Genomic DNA, 16,376 nt, shown 5'->3' on the forward strand with positions numbered 1-16,376 from the left:
TACTGACCAAATAATTTTTTAAGAAATTTTTTTAAAAGTTTAACCAAATTTAAGATTCAAAATTTATAGTCAAACGCGAGTTAATGTTCTATCACCATTTATATATATTGGATTTATGTGTTTAAAATTCTAAAAGAAATTATTTAAGGAAGATTTTTAGTAAAATAATAATTTTACTCTATTTTTTTCAAATCTATTAAATATAGATTTTTTGGTAACTTCAACTTTGAAATACTTTTTTCAACATTGCCAAAAATTATTCAAATGATTATTATATGTTTTTGGGTCCTCACTGGCACAAACAAGGATTTTCTTTTTATTTTTTTCCAAAACTTCTTAAACAAAAAAATTGTAAAAATATTAACCACGCATTCAAGAAAATTTTTGGCAATTGACCTCTTTAAAAAGTATAGAATATATTATACTCTAGTTCAGTGAATATATGATATATATGCATTGACATATACTACTATAATTAATATATCCTTTAAATTTTTATTTAATCGTGATAAATTTAATACTTCGTCCATTTTAAATTTTTTAATTTGATTTCTCATTTTATTTATCTTTTTTCATTAATCAAGACAAGATAAAAAAAAATTTATGTTTTACCTTTTATATTAATTATTTTTTCTTTAAATTAAAATATAAACATCATTTAATAGAAATACTATGATAAACTAATCATTCATCAATTACTTCTTAATCAATATATTATCTCAATTTGGGACGGATGAACTACGTATAATTAGATTAGAGAACTGAATTCTATCCAAAAATGGTCAATTTTCAAAATAACTGAAGAGAAACTACCTTACTACCACATACATTTGCGTGAAAATTTAAACTGCCCAACTGCCCGGAGGGTAGGTATTTGTGGTTCTGAAACAAAGAGAAGGGTGTTTTTGTCATTTTGCCAATATAGATCTTGAAAAATAAAAATAGTAAAGATCATAGGGTAAAAACGTCATTTGATGCTTAAATTTGGAGGGAAAAATGTGTATCAAGTTGGAGGGAGTTCCAAAGTTCATTATCTAGCCCGCGCTCCCCAAAATTTTAAGTGACTAAGTAAGATTTGTTTGTGTAGACAAATCAAAAATAATGGCAGAATCGAAATTTTTACTAAGACATTTAAAATAGTCTTGGAGTCGGAATATGAAAAATAAATATATAAAGAAGTCAAAAAAATTCAACCTCTTATGTATATATATAAAATTTCAATCATGTATAATTTGTGTAATTTTTCAAACTCCTTCACCTTGCCTGAATTTACTTCTAATTTAAAATATGAAGAAATAAACAAATAAAAATGCCAAAGAAATTCATTATCTATCATAAATATAATGAATTTAACTTTAACTATATACAAATAATATTATAATTTTCTTAGAAAGGAGTTCAACAGTACCTGGCTCCGCTCTGATGGGAAATATGTTTTTTTCCTCCGGCAACCGAATCCAAATAATGATAGTAAGAGTAAAAAATGTATAATTCTCACATCCAATAACATACAAGTTTCTTTTTCTACGATGTTTGTTATGCAGAAGGCATGCTCAATATATGAAAGGATGGTACGGATATCATTACAAAGTTTTGTCTTTCTCATGTAAGAATTGAACAAGTCCTTTTCACTCCTAATGTTTTTTGTCAAACATAGAAAGAAATGATCTCATTTGCTACTCATTATATTTTCTTTCAAAAAAAATTTAAATGGCTGCTCAATTTAGTGACTTGTACTTTATTTTCTACAAATGATATAATAGTACCTTTGGAACAAAAAATTAGATGGTATTTTCCTTCATTATCTCCTTTAGAGTCGAGCGCAAGAACTTTCTTCATCCTCTTGAAACAATTTCTCCATTTCCTCATTGTCAAATGCCTCTCGGTGGGAGGTGGCAGGTATTTCGTAGATTTCAGTGGAGCTGCGTGAAAATTGACACAGACGTGGTTGTTAATGGGATGTAATAGGTATCACGTGAATTTAATCGAGGTGAACGAAAACTAATCCGGATATTGTTCCTGGTGGAGGTGGTAGGTATCACATTGATTTAGTTGAGATACATAAATGCTGGACATTTTTGCTGGTGAAAGATGACAGATATCATATGGATTTAATTGAGGTGCACGACAGCTAACCCATACACCACGATTATAAAAAAAAAAAAGGCCCCAATTAGGCATCCTGTTAGGATTTTTGCTCTGATTTTCTTACCAAATTTTAAGTTTTAGTTTTTCTGAAAGGAAAAAATAAAAATAATATCATAATTACTTTTACTTTTCCTAAAAATAAAATATAATACTTTTTCATATTTAGCAAACGTCTTTCTTAGAGGAAAGGTTTTCGATATTTATAAATAGAAGATCCCTTCTCGTACCATAACACAAAATAACATCCACAATGTAGTCATTAAAGAGTCTTGTTCAAGAGGGAATTTCTCCTAATAGATTTTATATTTTTTCAATATTAGTTTTTAATATGTAGGTTATTTGATCAATTGTATTGATAAAATGTTTTTACTATTATATTTTTCTTTGTCATCTGAGTTATCATGGTTTGCACTGACAGCTTCCGCATGAAGCCCCTCGATTTCGAACCCAACAAATGATATCAGAGTTATGGTTCAACGGTCTGATGATTCAGATTGAGAACATATTGAGATCAAGGTTGCAACCAATTTGATAATAATGAAAAACTTTATCTAGCTACATGCGGAGAAAGTTTCAAACTAATTTTCAACAATCTTGCTAATTCATCTTTAAAATCAAAATTAATTTTCAACTTATGATTATGAGCTTCAACTTTCAACTCTTGCTAACTTTTATGCTTGAGCTGCTTTCAACTCATACATATATACTTTTAACACATAAGCTTCACTTTTAACCTGTGTTCACTTTCAATGCACAAGACTTCACTTTCACTTTCGATGCACAAGGCTCCACTTCTTATTTTGTTCACTTATAATATAGAGTTTCAATAATATCAACTCATGCTTTTATTTTTAACGTATAGGGCTCCAATTTTTAACACTTCAACTTTTAATCATGGTAAACAACAGGGATATATGAAAATCGTGTAAAAAGAAAGATCAAGATTATTTTGTAAAAAAATAAAGTCAAAATGGGGAGATTTGTTGGGATTTTTGCCATAATTTTCTTACCAAATTTAAGTTTTACTTTTCTCGAAAGAAAAATAAAAGTAATATCACAAGTACTTTTTACTTTTTCTAAAACGAAAATATAAAACTCTTTCATACTTGCAAACCTCTTTTTTGGAGGAAAAGTTTTGGACATCTATAAATAGAAGATCCCATTTTCATATCACAACATAAAACAATATCCACAATGTAGTGAGTTTTTTTTCGGGTGAGATTCCTCCCAATAAATTTTATTTTTTTTAACATTAGTTTTTAATATATAGGTCGGTTGACCAACCATATTAATAAAATATTTTTAGTATTATATTTTTCTTTATCATCTGAGTTATCATGGTTTACACTAACAGCTTCCGTATTACGTCTCTTCAATTTCAAACCCAACATATCCTAGATAGCATGACTGAGGACTTTCTAGCATCAAAAGCTTCGGCAGAATACCTGAACTATCCAAGTAGTCTCTCAGTCCAATTGAATCATCCATCTGATTTCCCTGACTATTATAAGTTCTATAAGATTATGAGATTCTATCAGAAACGTTTTTTGGATTTTAATTTTCAAAGAATAAGTAAAAGGAAAAAAAACATTATTTTCACCCCATACTATACAAAAAAGTCAAAGTCATACCTAAATTATATAAGTGATCTATTGCACACCTTAACTATATAAAAGTGATATTATTAACTTCTCGCGACCCCCATTCTAAGGCACGTATGTTACACTTATTTTAAGCGCGTCCAGCCTATTAAATAACCTAAAAACATTAAGAAAAAAGACATCGTTTCCACCCCAAACTATAGTCGAAAAGTCGAATCTACATCTAAACTATATAAGTGACCTATTACACACCTTAACTATAAAAAAGTAATACTTTTTACTCGCTAGATCTGACGTGGAAAATACATAATTATTTAAATAAAAATTGACGCATTTAAATTAAAAATTAATGCAAAAAAATTAAAATACTCCTCCCCCAACCTCCAGCATCCATCTCCACACCCTTGTCCCCAAACAATCATCTTCTTCAACACCCCAAACCCCAAAACCATCATCTTCTTCTTCACCCCCACCCCGAAACTCCAACCCCACCCCAAACCATCTTCTTCTTCATCACCCCTACCCCAATCAACACAGTTTCTTCATCACCCTACCTCCAAATTTCAACCCCATCCCCAAATAACACAATTCATCATCCACTTTTATCGAATCAATGTCAATTTTAGAATGAACAAAATCAAGTTGTATTTTATGTTCAAACGGGCAAAACCAAATTTTATAAAAAAAATATATATAAAATTTTGTAGCAAGGATGTTTTTCGGTGAATTCTCGTCGAAAAAGTCGGATTCATCATCGACTTTCTCCTCTATGTCTGTTAATTATTAATCCATCCAAAAATGGAGCTTGCTACCATATTAGTTTTTTTTTAAAAAAATTATAGCTGAAAAACAAATAGAAATAGTACGGAAAGGTGTTGGCCATTACCATTTAAAACACAGAGGACAACAGTCGAGTGACCATTTTTTGAAACAATAATGACCATTTTTAAAATTTTTTTTGCATTAATTTTTAATTTAAATGCGCCAATTTTTATTTAAATAATTATGTATTTTTCACGTCAGATCTAGGGAGTAAAAAATATCACTTTTTTATAGTTAATGTGTGTAATAGGTCAGTTATATAATTTAGGTGTGGATTCGACTTTTCGACTATAGTTTGGGATGAAAACGATGTCTTTTCCCTTATTTTTTCGGATTATGCTGACGTGGTGCTAACGTAGCAGCGCGTGTAAAACACCACACCACACCACATGCAAGTGGTGTAATGCCTGACATGGTGTAAAAAGTATCACTTTTTTATAGTTAAGGTGTGTAATAGGTCACTTATATAGTTTAGATATGCATTTGACTTTTAGACTATAGTTTGAGGTGAAAACGATGCTTTTGCCCTAAATAAAATTATGATAAATACTGCTATGGTAAGCCACTATTTTAATAGCATTATTGGTATAGCAAGAATGCAAATCATTGTAGCTGATCGCTTCCCAAAATTATACAATCAATTCGAATCAGGTGCTCTCATAGCTAAAATTTTTGGAATTTGAACAAACCAATTGTCCAAAAAATAAAAGGAAAATAAGAACTTTGAAGAAACTGAATAGAGGAATTTCTTTATTTTGACAAGATTTAGGTAGTATAGGTCGTTTGATTTGGAAAAATGCACTTTGACTAACTTTAATTTAGAGAACAAATCTGATTAATTTAGAGAAATAAACTTTGACTAATATTAAATTTGAGTGAATAAACCTTATTAATTCAAAAGAATTAACCTTGACTAATATTTATTCTCAAAGAATAAATCTTTGACTTTGCATTACCACTCATTAACAAAAATACAAACCAATTACTTTGATACATAAATTACATAAGTGACATTATTATATAATTTCACCAAGCTGAGTTTTTCTTTTTTTACCATTTGTTGAAATTTTTTTTCCTTAGCTTCATTTGAGGCAAAATTTGATTATAGTTAACATTGTAATCATCTATAAATCGACAAACAAATGCTATTTCATCCAAATCCAACCGACATTCTAATTGTTAAACTAAAAAATTGATATATTTAAAAGTTGATAATCGTTAAATATAAAGATTTGATCAAACTGTCCAATAAACACCCTAATTTACTCATTTTACTTCTTAAACATGATATTATTTCTTGTTCTTTTCTTGGAGAATATAATTATGCAAGTTAAGTACGCTTTTTATTTGTTCTTGACGAATATAATGTGTTTGATTCAAGAATGATGTTAAGTAGAAAAACTATCAAACCATTAATGTAGTCTCAAAGCTTAAAACATTACATTTTAACTTCAATTTTCATTTTATATAAATTACATCCGCCCTCTTCAAATCTCACTCTGTGAGAATATACTGAATATGTTATTATCATTGCTCTACTAAGTACAAATATGATCTATAGAAATTGTATTTTCAATCTCAAAAAAATTGAATCCAGCTATATAAATGAAAATATATACGTGACCCCAACTAGAAAGATTGTAGTTATATTCTAGAGTTCTAAGAAGCATAGACTACTTACTACTATAGTTGTTAACAACACAGTTGTTATCAGATGTTTCATGTGAAAGGATGAATCAAATTGTATTGACCTAATACACCGTCAGGTTTCTCAATTTGGCGTATTTTTCATTTTGGTATCTTAAGTGGATGTTGTTCACTTTTAACACCTCAAGTAGCGTACCGGTATGTCATTTGGACATCTTTTACAGAGTTGGCATGGTGTGTGTATTACGCCTATATGAAGGCGCGTGAAAGCCCTTTTTTAGCTGATGTGGCGTGCAAGTTGACCCACAAACAATATATTAACTCATCTCCATTAATTTATACCTTCTTCCCCATTTTTATCCACCATTTTTGTCAATCTTAAACTTATTTAATGATGAAAATTATTAAGAGAGATCTAAAAATTAGATACACATTTAGGGATTCGCCCTCTCTCATACGAACCAGGTTTGCAAATAATAGTCAATTTAATTAATTTAGTTGGGTGGATAATAACTAAATTGAATCTAAAATAAAGATTTAACTAGTCATATAATTTAGAGATAATACATCAAAACCCCCCTGAACTTGTCCCGACAACTTAGTTTAGCATTTAAACTTTACAAATAATTATTTATCACCCTTAAAATCTTTATAGTGAATTAATTTCCCCCTTAATATATAATACCACTCTCATGAGGGAGAGTGCATCACACTCGCTGACATGTCAGCGCCATGTCAACGTCAGATCACCGCCACGTCATAGCCACGTAAATAAAGTATTTTTTAAATATTTTTATATATATCTATATAAAATATATATAAATATTTTATATATATATATATATACATATTTTAAATTAAAAAAATACCCCACCCCCCATTTTTCATCTTCTTCATAACCACCATCCCTTCCCCCCCTCCCGTCTACCCCCACCTGCACATACGCCTCCATCCACCCCTACACTCCCACACCTAAACATACCCCCATCCACCTCCGTCCATCCTCACACAACCACACCTGCTAGGTTTTCCGGAGAAAACTCAACCCACTTGAAAAAATTAAGGGAAAAGGGTCAAACATGCACCTTAACTTTGCGAAAAGGTTTAAATATATCCTCCGTTACAAGTTTGATCCTAATATGCTTTTGCTGTTAAAGTTTAGTAGCAAATATATCCCTAAACTTTGCGAAAAGGTTCAAATATACCCTCCGTTACAAGTTTGGCCCAAATATGCCCTCACTGTTAAAGTTTAGGAGCAAATATACCCCTTAACTTTGCGAAAAGGTCCAAATATACCCTCTGTTACAACCAATAACCCAACCCACCAATTTGGACCAACCCATAACCCGACCCAAATTTTGTTTATCAAAATTTCAATCTTATAATGTTATCAAAATATTTCATCAGTTCAATGACTCTTCAAATATTATGTTAATGTTGTATTTTCTTTATTATCAGCGTATTCTACTTCAAATATTGTGTTAATATTGCATTTTTCAAATTTTGGTTTGTTTCCATGTTGTTTGATTTTATCGCGAAGGACTCTAATCTACTGAAATATTTTAAAATAGTTGTAAAATGTGGAACAATCAGGGTCATGGCTTCTCCAACTGTTTCAACTCCTAAGAGAGAGACAGACCCCCCCCCCCCCCCTCCGCCTAAAAAAAAGGATTGTCATACCCGAAATAGGCCCTGTTTCAATCTTTGGAAGTAATATCGATAATTTTTACAACAAACTTCTCGAGGGACAGAGTAGAATCACTTTCATATACAGATTTGATGCCTCAAGTTACACAGTTAGGTTCGCGTAACAGATTCATAATTTGTCCTCCGAAGGCTAGATAAACGAAAAGAATGATCCTCATTTAGATGACTACTAGAGATATTGTCTTGTTGCTGGAAAAAGGGCCCTCAATGATGGAAAACAAAATTTGGGTCGGGTTATGGGTTGGTCCAAATTGGTGGGTTGGGTTATGGGTTGTAACGGAGGGTATGTTTGGACCTCTTCGCAAGGTTAAGAGGTATATTTGCTCCTAAACTTTAACAGTGAGGGTATATTTGGGCCAAACTTGTAACAGAGGGTATATTTGGACCTTTTCGCAAACTTTAGGAGTGTATTTGCTTCTAAACTTTAACAGCGAGGGCATATTTGGACCAAACTTGTAACAGAGGGTATATTTAGACCTTTTTGCAAAGTTAAGGGGTATATTTGATCCTTTTCCCAAAAATTAATTACCACCATAAAAAAATATCATAAAATAGTGATAAAAAACTCAACCCAAATAAAAAATTCGATCAAATCAACACCAAATTCTCTAAAATCAACAACCAAACATCCAAACCATGTAGATTTTTTAATTTTCAAATTCAATTTTTTTTATTGATCTAAGAGGTCGAAAGAGGATAAATTAAAGGTGCGGGTGACAACTTTCATAATTGGAGGAGAAGTGGGGTGTTGGTGTTGGCTAAGTTGAAGTTTGGGGGGGGGGGGCGCTGTTGGCGGGGTTGGGTGAAAAAGAGGAGGATTTTTTTTCTTTATATCTATATATATATATATATATATAATATTAGTTTTTTTAAAAAATTCTGTTCAGTCATTTTTTTTTTAAGAAAATGCCATGTCAGCATAAGGGGGAAATAAATTCACTATAAAGATGTTAAGGGGGTAAATAAATAGAAGATTAATTTAAGTGTTAAAGTAAGTTGGGGAGACAAATTTAGGAGAGTTTGATATAAAAATCTACTCATGTAAATAAAATTGATATCATTCATTAATTAGATTTAGTATCGAATATGGTAAGCAACTTTTTTATCTAAAATAAATTGAAACGGAAAACACCACCAAACTTGCTGCTGCCACATTTCATGTGCTAAATGACCTTATTCACCATGGATTTTCACCATGAATTTAATTATTATTCACTATGAATTTTCTTAACTAGTCATAGAGATTTAATTATTATTCACCATGAATTTTTTTTATAGTCCGTGGGTCTTCTTCATTTAAACGTGGAAAATCAAATTCGAGACTTAATCTTGAATCTTGATCAATCAGCTTAAACGTTTTATTTGTTTCAGAGAATTTCAATGATCTTTTATGAAAAAATTCATTACAAATAATCTAACTAGTTTAAGAAAATTTAAAAATTTGTCCTACTCTTAACCACCAAAGACAATTGTTGTTCATTCTCAATTTCATCATCATCAGCAACCTCTGAGCTGCTCTTCAAACACCCACCACCCCTTGTCACCATTACCAATTCCGTCATCTCTCTCTAGCTTTCTCTCTATAAATATGAAAGAAGAGATAAAGTTACTCATTTTTAATTGGAAGAGAAAGTTTTTCAAGTTTCAAGTTTGCTTTATTATGGACGGGGGCTGAAATTTTTGGAGAAGATGATTGAATTTGAGGGTTGGGAGAGGAAGGGGGTGTTTGGTGAAGATGATTGTGGTTTGAGGGGTGCGGCATTTGGAGAAGATAATATTAATAGTGGGGGGGGGGGGGGGGGGGGAGGGGGGTTGAGGGAGGCATTTGGATTTGGGTGGCTAAGTGGGGCTGAGGGCGTTTGGAAAAGAACATTTGGGGGCGGGGCGGAGGGCTGGGGTATTTGAAGAAGTTGATTGGGGGGTAGGGTGGGCGCGGGGTGTTTGGAGAAGAGGACTGGCAGGGGGTTTGGGGAGGGGGGTATTTAAATTGATTTGTTAAAAATTATTTGGATAGAAAAGACAAATGTCGTATTATTATTGGTCACTTTAGACATCATATTAGTCACATTTCACGTCAGAGCGCGTGCAATACACCTATAATATATATTTTTGCGGGTCGTGCAAAAGGTATCAAAATGACACACTCGTACGCTACTTGAGGTGCCAAAAGCGAACAACGTCCACTTGAGTTGTCAAAGTGAAACATGACGCCAAACTGAGAGGCCTGACGATGTGTTCTGCCAATTGTATTTTGTATTTCTTGCGTGTATAAATTTTAATTTGTCCATTTAAATAATATTAATTAAAGGGTAAAGAATCGAATTTGTCTTTGAACAATATAAAAGAAAAACAAATCTATCCTCTGTTAATAGTTAGGGTTAAATATGCCTTTGTCGTAATTAGTTGGGGTTAGATTTTGGCCGCGGACCATGCAAAAAGCAACAAATTTGCCCTTATTTTTAAATAGTTTTAAAACATAAAGTAAACCTGAGCCTTTCGCATGTTTTTGGCGCAAACTTAACCTTTCCTCGTAGATTAAAGATCAAATTTGACCTTTTCCCTTAATTTTGAATTTTGAATTTTTTTACCTCCTCCTTTCTTTCTTTCTATCACTACCACCAATCAACATTTCTTCCTCCTTCCTCCATGTCTCTCCCCGCCACCATAGTCATCATCAATTCATCACTTCCATCGACCACCATTTTCTTTTCCTATTTCCTTTTTTCTTTCTCTCTCTCGGTTACCGGTCACCACTTACACCACTAAGAGGAAATGTGCTAAACAACTTAAACATGCAGTATATATATAATACTATTTTAATACAGATGTATATTCTTATAGGGGTCAAAGGAGGAAGAAAGGGTGATTGGTGATAGAGGTAGTGACACAGAGAGAAGAAAAAATAATTGGCGTCAACTACTAATGAAAAGCAAATTATATCATTTCACATAATTGAGAAATAAATTTGATCCTAAAAAATAATCAAAGTTTTTGTGACGTCAATATATGTTTGTTTGATGCCAAAGTGTCACATCAGTGATAGTCTTTTAGTTTTCATTTTCTTCGGTGACCTAATGGTCATATGTTGCATTTCCTTTTAGTTGAATAATTAGAAAGAAAATTACATTTGTTCCATTCTTTTATCAATATTCGATATAAGTATTCTACTAATATTAAAAGAGTGAGTGAAATAATGGTATCAACATGTCTATTAAATGTCAATAAATTCAAATAGAAGGATACTTTTGAGCTTTCAATCATTTTCCTATATTGGCTTGCTTAGGAAAGTTTTACTCAATGTTTGTTATTTGGACCTGACAGCTCCCAAAAAGTTGAGAAAATTGAAGGAAAGGTGTCTTTTAAGTTTTGAATGAAGGATTTGTGATATTGACCAACTTAAAGGGTCAAACATCATTAGTAAACTTGATTAAGTTAATTGTGGACTTGATTAATATTTTCAAACATTCTAATTTTTTCAAAAATATAAATCAACCTACACCCCCTTCAATCCAAATCAACCATCTTTCTTCTCTATCTCTCGACAACTTCTCTCAACTCTTTCCCAACCAGCAGTTCTGCAAATTCTCTTTTCAATCCCCGTCGACTTCAACCTCCGACGACAAATAGTCGGGCGAGTTCCCTTTCGACTTTCAACCGTCAATCAATGTGAAGACTTCTCCGACAATAACAACTTCGAGTTCTTCGTTGTCCCATTTCCAACTTCGAAGTTCTTCGTCGTTCCATTTCTTTTTTCACAGGTAAAAAAAATGAAGAAATAAAGGAACTTAAGCCAACTACTCTTCTAGTATTGGTTAATAATTTCAATATTTCTAGCTTAAATTTAAAATATGGACTGAATAAAATCTTAATTTCTGACATTTCTTCTTCTTGTTGTCGAATTATTTATTCGGATTTGTTGGTGATTTTTGGTCACAGTTGATGTTCTTAGTATGTGTGTATAATGTGTTGGTGTTGCTGGGTTGATTTATTGTTTATCTTGGTAAAAATGGTGTTACAACAGATAAAACATCTGATGCAACAGATGAAACATCTGATGCGATAGATGAAAATATCTGATGCAACAGATGAAAACATCTGACACAACAGATGAAAATCTGATGCAACTATGAAAATCTGATGCAACAGATGAACAATCTAACAGATCATTCATCTGTTGTGACAGACGACTTTTCTGTTTGGAAGAAATCTAAATAATATTGATCTAACAGATAACTCATTTTGCAACAGATGAGTGATATATTTCAATAAATCAGTGATCTATTTTATTATTTCCAATGGATTAATCATTCGTTGCAATAAGTTGGTTATATATTGTAATAAATAACCTTCCTAGTTCAGCAGATGAGTGATTTATTTTTACTGTTTCCAACGAATTACTCTTCCGTTGCAACAGATTGGGTATATGTTGCAACCGATAAACTACCTGGTGCAACAGATTAGTGATCTATTTTTATTATTTCCAACGGATTACTCATCTTTGCAACAGGTTGGTTATATATTGTATCAGATAAAATACCTGGTGCAATAAATTAGTGATCTATTTTTATGATTTCCAATGAATTACTCATCCGTTGCAATAGGTTGGTTATATATTGCAACTGATAAACTACCTACTGCAACAGATTAGTGATCTACTTTATGGTTTCTAACGAATTACTCATCCGTTGCAGCAGGTTGGTTATATGTTGCAACAGATAAACTATCTGGTGTAACAGATTAGTAATCTGTTTTTACTATTTCTAATGGATTACTCATCCTTACAACAGGTTGTTATATGTTGCAACAGATAACCTTCCTGGTGCAATAGATGAGTGATTTGTTTTTACTGTTTCCAATGGATTACTAATCCGTTGCAACAAGTTGGTTATATGTTGCAACAGATAAACTACCAGGTGCAGTAGATTAGTGATTTATTTTTATGGTTTTTACCAATTTACTCATCCGTTGCAACGGTGGTTATATATTGCATTAGATAAAATACCTGGTGCAACAAATTAGTGATCTGTTTTTATTGTTTCCAATGATTTACTCATCTATTGCAACAGGTCAGTTATATGTTGCAACAGATAACATACCTGGTGCAATAGATGTGTGGTCTGTTGAAACTATTATTTTATTGTTGTGCATATTAGATTTACTATTATCCCTTTTTAATGATGTATTAATTAATTATAATCTATTTTCTATTCCTGTTAATTTAAGATAATATGGCTCCAAAAAAAAGAAATCAAATCAAGTCCAAGTAAAGGAACAAGTGCAGCAGCTCGACTACATCCCCCACTCTATGAGCTTGCTTTACAAGTGTTATCTCAATCAGGAGTAGAAGATAATGAACACCGGGAGGAGGAATGATTCAAAAAAGATGATCCAAATGCTAATAGCCCTTCCGCTGAAGAGTTGGTCAAAAGGTCCAGCATTGATCGTTATCCTGTGAGAATCTAGTGCGATGGTGCCACGGATTTAACGGGTGATTTCGTGGTTAAGTCAGCTGAATATAGTGCGATGGTGCCACAAATTTAATGAGTGATTTCGTGGTTAAGTCAGCCATGGGATAACTTTCGATGCCTTCAGAAAAATAATTTGAGAACAAAAATTAAATTCTTATTTCAGGGAAAGCTGCTTTGGGCAATATCATGATTTGCCGGAGGACAAAAAATGCTCATTTCCAGATGAAAATGGTATATGATCTTCTCAAGCGCAGGTTTATGTATGAAAACAAAGATAAGATAAATGAAGTGTGGATAAATTATTGTGGCATGCCTCTTTGTTTTTGTTGGAAGAAGTTTGCCATAGTTACTGGACTAAAATGTTATCCTCCTTCTCCTTCTTAAGTTATACCTACTCTAATCCCAAAAAAACACCCCGCACACCCCAAAAAGGCAAAGGCAAGTCGAGTGATTGTGATGACATGGTTTTCATTGTTGGTCCAAGCTTCACAAATAAAAATTTGATAGAAGCGTTGAAAGGTAAAGGACTTTCAAAGAACCACAAGCAATCATTGTGCTTGATTTGGTCTGTACATAATATTCTTTGGGCGAGAGACGTTAACAACAACATAAGTCTCGATTTAGTAACTCTCTGAGGATCTTGAGGCAGTTAACAACTATCCTTGGGGTTGTGAAAGCTTCAAAATGATTGTCAAATATTTATTAACTCTGTTAACGCCAAAGACAGTCAATTATATGGCTTTTCATGGTAAATATTTCTTTTATCATGATGTAATTCATCATTTTTTTTATTCAATAATGCTTTTGATTTATTGGCGTTATGTTATAGGCTTGGACATTTGAAGCTATTCCTTATTTGAGACAACAAGTGAACTACCAGGAAGAAGTTTTCTGTCCAAGAATCTTGAGATGATTGTCGGCTAAAACTGATAAAAATATAAAATTTCTTGATATTTCCAATCCCCCGAAGGAAGTAGTAAGTCAAATTCTAATCAAGTTTTTATTTTAATTAATGATTATTTCAAATGATTTCATCATCATTCTAATATGTGTACTGATTTATTTTAGATTGTCCATCCGTGGCTTGTTCCGACCAATCAAGAGTTGAAGATACCATTTTTTCTTACTTTTCGGTCTGTGCAAACTTTATCGAAACCTAAGGTCGTTGATGGAATAAAAATGGAATTGTTTAGAGCAACAACCATTATAAGAAAAACAATTTTTGAGGGGGGGCTTGTTGCTGTTGATGATGGTGGTCGTAGTGGTAGTGGTACTGCTGTTGGGGCTAATGATGCTCCTTTTATAGATTTTGAAACAACAAGTCATTATGATTATGATCATATTGGTTGTACATATTTTCTCCAGATTTTGCCACATCTAGCAAATGTTCTGCATGCCAATTTTAAGACTGCAAGGCGAAACTTGATGGAAAAATTAATGCTATTAATGCACTAACTGCTTCTGTAAAAGAAATGACATATAAGAGGGGTATCATTCTATTAAAGAGGATTTCATATCCATACACTCCACTACAGATTAAGGTGGCTAAGAGGAGAAGGAAAGATATTTCCAAGGCATCATCAAGCATAAAAAAAAGCAAAATTGCAACGCCTTTGTCTTTGTCTTGCACCGAAATTATCGTACTACTCTATTTTACCTATTCAAATTTGCCCCAACAGATGACCCATCTGTTGCAACATAAGACTCATCTATTGCAACAGATGGACAATCTATTGTATATCTGTAATTAGCATTGACGATTCTGGATTTCCAGGTGGATGTCACAACAGAAGCTACTGCTGAAGAGCATAATATCATAGTTGATAATCCATCAACTACTTTCAAAGAAAAAGTGAAGCCTGTCAGTTCGGGAAAATGGAAGAATTACCTATTTGAAGGGTTCAACATCTTAGACGAGGCTCCAAAAAAACTAACAAATTTAATCAACAACTATTCAGAATGTATTGCTGATAGGCTGTTAAAGCATCATGCCTGCAGGTACATAAATTAACTTTAAAGATATTGATTTATACAATTCTTGTTGTAAGAACATGATATTTACACATATAAATCATCATGTAGAAAATAAAATGACGAACACTACAAAGTGAATGAATCGAGTCTTGATTTTGATATGTTCGACTTTGTTGTTGTACATTTCGGAATAAAGAATTGGTTCTATTTGATGTCACAGCCCCAAACTTGCTGGAATGTGAGGTTTAACTGCCATACATATTACTATTAATTAATACTTTATTTAATTGGATCTGCGTATTAATTTTTTTGTTTATGTAATCCGAAATATTTGATAATATGTTCAACACATTGATGTTATTTTTCACTACCTCCGAAAGAAGGCCAAGTTGCAAATACCAGAACAATACAAATACACGATAGACAATTATTTGTACAAAGTTTACATCAATAATGCCTACGATAGGTATTATCAACAACAGCTGGAAGTTTTTGGAAATGAGGAATGCTTAATCAACACCATCAAAGGTTTTAGCATTCCAGCTGGCTTACCTTCGCATTTGGTCGACGAAGTGTACATTCTAATCAATTGTGGTGATGAATTTCATTGGGTGTTGGCTCTCATCATTCTAAAAGAGAGGCACATCTGAGTTTATGACTCGATGTCGCGAAGGAGACGTTCTGGGCCATCATTTGAGATACAAAAGCTGGCCAAAATATTGTCTACTTACCTTGATATGAGTGGTTTTTGGACCACAATGTTCGTACTGATTGGTTGACGATTGAAGCATACCGGGATAAAATGGATAATCCATTTGATGTACAATATGTTGAAGGAATTGCTCAACAAACCATTGATAGCTTGTAAGTATAAATATCATGATTTAGTTTCATTTCATAAATTTCATAACGCTTACATGAACTGTAAGATATGTATTATCTATTTTTTTAAAATGCAGGGATTGTGGTCCTTTTGTTGCCGCTTACGTCGAGTATTTGAGTGATGTAT

The sequence above is a fragment of the Capsicum annuum genome, chromosome 7 (genome assembly GCF_002878395.1).
Source record: "Capsicum annuum cultivar UCD-10X-F1 chromosome 7, UCD10Xv1.1, whole genome shotgun sequence".
Classification (NCBI taxonomy): domain Eukaryota; kingdom Viridiplantae; phylum Streptophyta; class Magnoliopsida; order Solanales; family Solanaceae; genus Capsicum; species Capsicum annuum.